The 6,333-nt window shown below is 32.2% G+C and overlaps 1 long non-coding RNA gene across 1 annotated transcript; it reads left to right on the top strand.

The window, feature by feature from the left end:
• Window positions 1–4,287: 4,287 nt before the first annotated feature.
• LOC144544891 (uncharacterized) lies at window positions 4,288–5,079 on the top strand. The gene is made up of 4 exons (XR_013508357.1): window positions 4,288–4,395; window positions 4,476–4,557; window positions 4,646–4,744; window positions 4,915–5,079. It is a non-coding gene; the product is annotated as an uncharacterized LOC144544891 (long non-coding RNA).
• The last annotated feature ends 1,254 nt before the right edge of the window (window positions 5,080–6,333 follow it).

Genomic DNA, 6,333 nt, shown 5'->3' with positions numbered 1-6,333 from the left:
TTGATCTGATGTTTGGTGTTTTGTTATGAAATGGAGCACTCTTCGTGGGGGTATAAATAGGTCCCTCGGTCATGGCGTTTTTCTCTTAATTATACATTATATCTCATTTTGCCATTAATTAACCACCTGCTCTGATGAGGCCACATGAGGATGCTATTTTCATATATGACACAATTAACCAATATAGTATGGTTAGGCAGGATAACTATTCTGTGACTAAGTTGGCATCATTTGGTGATTAACTTAGATAGAGCCAAAAAAGATGACTAGTCAGGTTCTGTGTACAAATGATAACACAGTAAATTATATGTTAATTTAACATCGTTGATAATTTTGTTTTGTTCGGTGAATAAAACAATTAATGAAGCATTAGTTGGCATTTCGTAGCATCTATCCACCTGCCAAGATAAAATATGACTTCCAAGTTTCAACCATATTATATGTATATGTTCTAGCACAAGAGATTTCAAATTTTCTAATTATTCACATTTTACTACAAGATTTCAAATTTGATCATAGAAGAGCTGGAAACACACCCATAATTAGTAATTAAATTAATTTCTTTTTGGAAATTATAAGTGATGTGAAATTTACGAGGAATTGAAGTGTTAAGATAAAATCAAATTATACCTCACTGAACCATGAAGGGTTATAAGTAGCGAAAACAAAGAAGAAATGGCTTTCCGATCAAGTTTACTGTGTTTTCTTTTCTGTTTCTGATTTTTTTTAGCTATAATTGGTTCAATCTAGGTATATTCTATTGTAAAATACAAATCTCAATTTTTTTATTTTTCAGCGAAAGAAGTTCAATGCACACAACCGTAACCAAAACAACGGAAAAAGAGACGACACAACAAGAATGAGACACTTTTCGCGAGGATAAAAAAGTGACTTTTTGCGACAGAGACTACTCTCATTGTTTAGCTTTTTTTTGTGACAGTTCTTTTTGCGACGGACAACTGTCATAAAAGCGTTTTTTTCCTCGCAAAAAGTGTCTACTTTGTTGTAATGCGACCACCAGGTTGGAAGAAATTCAAGAAAGGTAATAAAAATTCAATGTAATAATATTTTAAGCAACAAAATATTTATAGACTTCGAAATAACATTAACTGTAGTAATTGTGAAGTCTACAGCTTTCATTAGGGTTATTAATAAACCAAATATTTATATTTATATACAATTCGTTTGCTGTACTTATTTTGTTATAAAACCAATATTTAATATATTAGGTTTAAAGGATTGACTCGATCATTAGGTTTAAAGGTTTCATATGTGATGCTTAAAGGCTTGCCTTATTAGATTTAAAGGCTTGAGTTCTTATGTTTAATCGGTTAATAAGTAAGGTTCAATGGCTTGACTTATTAGGTTTACATGATTGATATGTTAGATTTAAAATATAACAAATAAATAAATATATGATAAACATCACATACGTTCGGTACGTAGTATCATAAATGTAAAAATTATAATATTTTATCCCATAAGTTAACTTTTTAATTATTATCAAATATAATGATAGGAAATGTTGCACAATTCATTTTTATAAATTACTAATTAAAAATAATATAAAATATCATATAAATTAGTTTAATTGTAAATTACTTAATACAATATTATATAATCTCCATTCTATTATTAAGCACGTTGGGTGTCCGATCCTCCAACGGCTACGATTGAAAGATAAAATTTCAGATTAGATCTCAGTCATCCAATTGCATAATTTGTCTTGTTTTGATTAAATGCATATGTTTTATGTATAGAAGTCTAAATTTAGTTAAAAACATACTCACTACATGTTCTGTCACACGATACGTTACAATTAAAATTGAATAAACTTTGAAATTTAGCGAAATATTTATTTGTTTCCATATTTCTCCTCTTCAATTGAGAAGACTCTACCTTCCATTTTCTTATTTATTTATTTCCTTACTTCTTCTTCGTTTCTTTACGGATCACAATGGAAAATATTTTTTTTTATATTTCCTTATTAATTTTTTTTATACATATTGTTGTGGGCAATTTAGAATATATTTCCAATATAGAATATATGTGTGTGTATTCTAAATTGGAAATAAATTAAAGAAGAAGAAGAATATAAATTGCAACGTGTGTGTGAATATATATTTCACTTATAATATGTATGTGTGTGTATATATATATCCTATACATACACACGATAACACTTTTTATTTTTATATTTTTTTGATATCATATTATATGTCGATATTGAATTGTTCACTACTACAAAAATGGTCATTATACACTGCACATTCTACACGGATTTGATAATTTTACCTAAAACCGTGGAGAAATTCTAATTTTTTGGAAGTCCGAAATATGTGTGGGATCTCTACACGGATGTTTACTAAAGTATCAGTGTAGAAAGCCGTGAGAGAGCTACACGGACGTTTATCAGGAAATGTACACGGATTATTATTTAAATAACAGTGTACAAAGCCTTGAGAGAGCTCCACGGATATTTAATTAAAGACCCGTAAAGAAAGGTCGGCATTGTACACGGATGTTTGTTTAAATTAAAGTGTAGAAAGCTTGTGAGAGCTACACGGCCGTTTCATAAAACGCCGTGTAGAAAGGTGTCAATTATACACGGTTTTTTGTTTAATTAATAGTGTGGATAGCTGTTAGAGAGCTACACGGATGTTTAATAAAAAAGGCCGTGTAGAAAGGTTATTTTAGGGTTTTGGTAAAGGGCGCGCCTTTTCCATCACCAAGTTGGTTATATAAAAGGCCTTCTCCTTCCAGCGCCGATTTGATCAATTCTCTCTCTCTCAGTGATCTGATAATTTCAGAGGTTGATGAAAATCATGTTTTAATAAAGAAAGAACTGATCAAATAAAGAGTTGGATGAAGATCTTCGAAAAAAAAGGAAGAGGTGAGATGAAGGACCTTCAGAGCCGGATGAAGAGTCGACTCTGAAGGTTCTTCATCCATCTCTTCCCTTTTTTTTCGAAGATCCTTCATCTAACTTTTTATTTTCACCTAGCTCTTTATTTATTAAAACATGTATCTTCATCCTCCAAAAGAAAAGAACCCTACTGGATAATTTCAGAGCCAGCCGGATGAAGAGTTGGAGAAGGACCTTCAAACCGGATGAAGAGGTGGATGACGAAGGACCGTCAGAACTGGATGAAGAGTCGAATGAAGAGTCGGATGGTCCTTCGTTTGGCTCTTTATTTGACTCTTTATCTGGCTCTGACGGTCCTATTGATGAAGAGTTGGTTATATAAAAGGCCTTCTCCTTCCAGCGCCGATTTGATGAATTCTCTCTCTCTCTGTGATCTGATCATTTCAGAGGCGGATGAAGATCATGTTTTAATAAAGAAAGAGCTGATCGAATAAAGAGTCGGATGAAGATTTTAAAAAAAAGGAAGATGAGAGATGAAGGACCTTCAGAGCCAGACGAAGAACCGGATGAAGAGTCGAATGAAGAGTCGGACGACTCTTCATCTGACTCTGAAGGTTCTTCATCCACCTCTTCCCTTTTTTTTTGAAGGTCCATCCAACTTTTTATTTTCAGCTAGCTCTTTCATTATTAAAATATGTATCTTCATCCTAAAGAAAAAGAACCCTACTGGATAATTTCAGAGCCGGCCGGATGAAGAGTCGGATGAAGCGTTGGAGAAGGACCTTCAAACCGGATGAAGAGCCGGTCTGATTTGTGCGCTAAAGTGTTTTTGGAGGATAATTTCAGAGCTGGTTGAAGAGTTGGATGAAGGACTAGAGCCGGATGGCAGGGAGGTCATGCTGCCTTTCACAGAATTCAACGACTTTCTACAGGGCGCCTCGTCAAGCGATAAATGGCTTGATGTGGGAGTCATCACCGTTTTCATCATGTTAGTGACCAATCAATTATTTATATCATGTGTATAGCACTCAAATATATACTCTAATGTAAAATGATGATTTTTCAGGTTCCTAGTCTAGAAATGCCGTGAGACCGCATCGAAAGGTAAAGTGAACTTGTGTGCACTTTTGGACCCTGGCAGAATTAATGGAAACATGTTGGAATGATATGAGGATGATTGTGTCGACTACTTGCGTAAAGCGATTCATCATGCTCGTGGGGATCAAAAGAAATTTCTTCTCCTGCCATACCACCAAAGGTAGGTTACTTGTAACCCTTAATTGTTTATATTTTCAGTTAAACAATTACACAATGAACCATAGCAAACACTTGTGTCACCATTACATGCTGAAATATATATGTCACTAATTTTATGCTAAAGTACTACAATTCTTCTCCCCCCACAGCTCCCACTGGTGTTTGTTGGTGATTGTGTCACTTGAAAATACGATTTATGTCATGGATTCAAGCCGGCCCGACAAATCCATCACCACTCAGCAGTCCAAAAGAGTCATGCCTGTTATAATTAAGTAAGTTATCTAAATATCACTTGGTTTGAATTTTTTTTATAATTGTGGAATTGCTAATTACAGTCACTCAATTTTGTAAGGGCTTTTCGGCAATATCTTAAAGAGGGTGGAGTGCAAAGCACGGGTAAGAGCAGAAATAAAATGAATGGGCTCTGGAAGGAGGTGAGCACACTATAATTTTATAATTTCATATTTTTGGGTTCAAAAATTTATTGTCATTCTGACATAGGCTGCTGAATGTAAATTTCAGTGCACGCAACAGATTGGCAGTTGGGAATGCGGTTATTACACGATGATTTTTATGTTTCACTTTGTTGAGAGCATACAATTCAAATGGCCAGCATATCCGGTATGTAATTCATATGTTTTGCCTTGACTTGTCCATACAATTAATATTGATTTCCTCTAAACTTGTTTTATTAGTTGCATTGTTATAATTGCAATAATTTATTTCTATAAAGCAAAACAGAGATGTAGTTGCCATATTTTTGTAACTTGTATGTTTTGAATTTTTTGTAGTATTCATCAGAGTCAAAGAGTTACTCCAAGGAGCAGTTAGATCAGTTTAGATGTATGTGGGCAGATTTTTTTATAAAACAATTTTGTAAACCAGAATATGGATTTGTATGATCTTTGTATAATTTAGTGTACATGAATTTTGTATTAATTTTTGATATAATTTGGAAATTTCGAAAATTTAGGGGTTTTGGTATTCTTATTTTGGAAATTCTCTGTTCTGGAATTGATCTGATTTTAAATGGCTAGCAAAACTGGAGGCTAGCCAAAAAAAAGCAAAAATTAAAAAAAAAAATAGTAGTTCAATTATACACGGACATTTTAAAAATTATCCGTGTAGAATGGTTTTTCCACATTAAAAAAATAAAGAAGAAAATTAATACATAAAATTAAATATTAAAAAAATATTAAAAAATAAGAGAGCTACACGGATATTTAATTATATATCCGTGTAGAAAGGTTTTTCCAAATTAAAAAAATAAAGAAGAAAATTAATACATAAAATTATATATTAAAAAAAAATTAAAAAATAAGAGAGCTACACGGATATTTAATTATACATCCGTGTAGAAAGATCATTCAATATTAAAAAATATTAAAAAATAAGAGAGGTACACGGATATTTAATTATACATCCATGTAGAAAGGTTTTTCCACATTAAAAAAATAAAGAAGAAAATTAATACATAAAATTATACATTAAAAAAATATTAAAAAATAAGAGAGCTACACGGATATTTAATTATACATTCGTGTAGAAAGATCATTCAATATTAAAAAAATATTAAAAAATAAGAGAGGTACACGGATATTTAATTATACATCCGTGTAGAAACGTTTTTCCACATTAAAAAAATAAAGAAGAAAATTAATACATAAAATTATATATTAAAAAAATATTAAAAAATAAGAGAGCTACACGGATATTTAACTATACATCCGTGTAGAAAGATCTTTCAATATTAAAAAAATATTAAAAAATAAGAGAGCTACACGGATATTTAATTATACATCCGTGTAGAAAGATCTTTCAATATTAAAAAAATATTAAAAAATAAGAGAGCTGTTACACTTAGGGGCACCTCTAATTGCTCAAAAACTTAAATTAAATTGCAATTGAAAGTAAATAGATGAGTTTAGAGAAATTTGACACGCGGGATGATAACGGAGTTCGGCAAAACAAAGGCCTACGTCTCCGGGGCTTCGCAACCTTGTGTGGTGTGCCTTTCTATTACCCAATACGAAAGGATTACAACTTGTGAACCGTTGAGCCCTTACACACCAAGCGGGAAGTCAAACGGCCAACTCAAAGAGATGAGAACAAGGTCTCGATTGTCTAGAAACACAAGAGAAACACTCAATAGATCACTCTAACCTAATCTATATCAAGATTAGTGAAGTAGGTTTGAGGTTGCTTGAGGA

This window comes from Carex rostrata, chromosome 27 (genome assembly GCF_964058835.1).
Source record: "Carex rostrata chromosome 27, lpCarRost1.2, whole genome shotgun sequence".
NCBI lineage: Eukaryota > Viridiplantae > Streptophyta > Magnoliopsida > Poales > Cyperaceae > Carex > Carex rostrata.
Note: the sequence above shows the minus strand (reverse complement) of the source record. Positions and strands in the feature narration are given on the sequence as shown.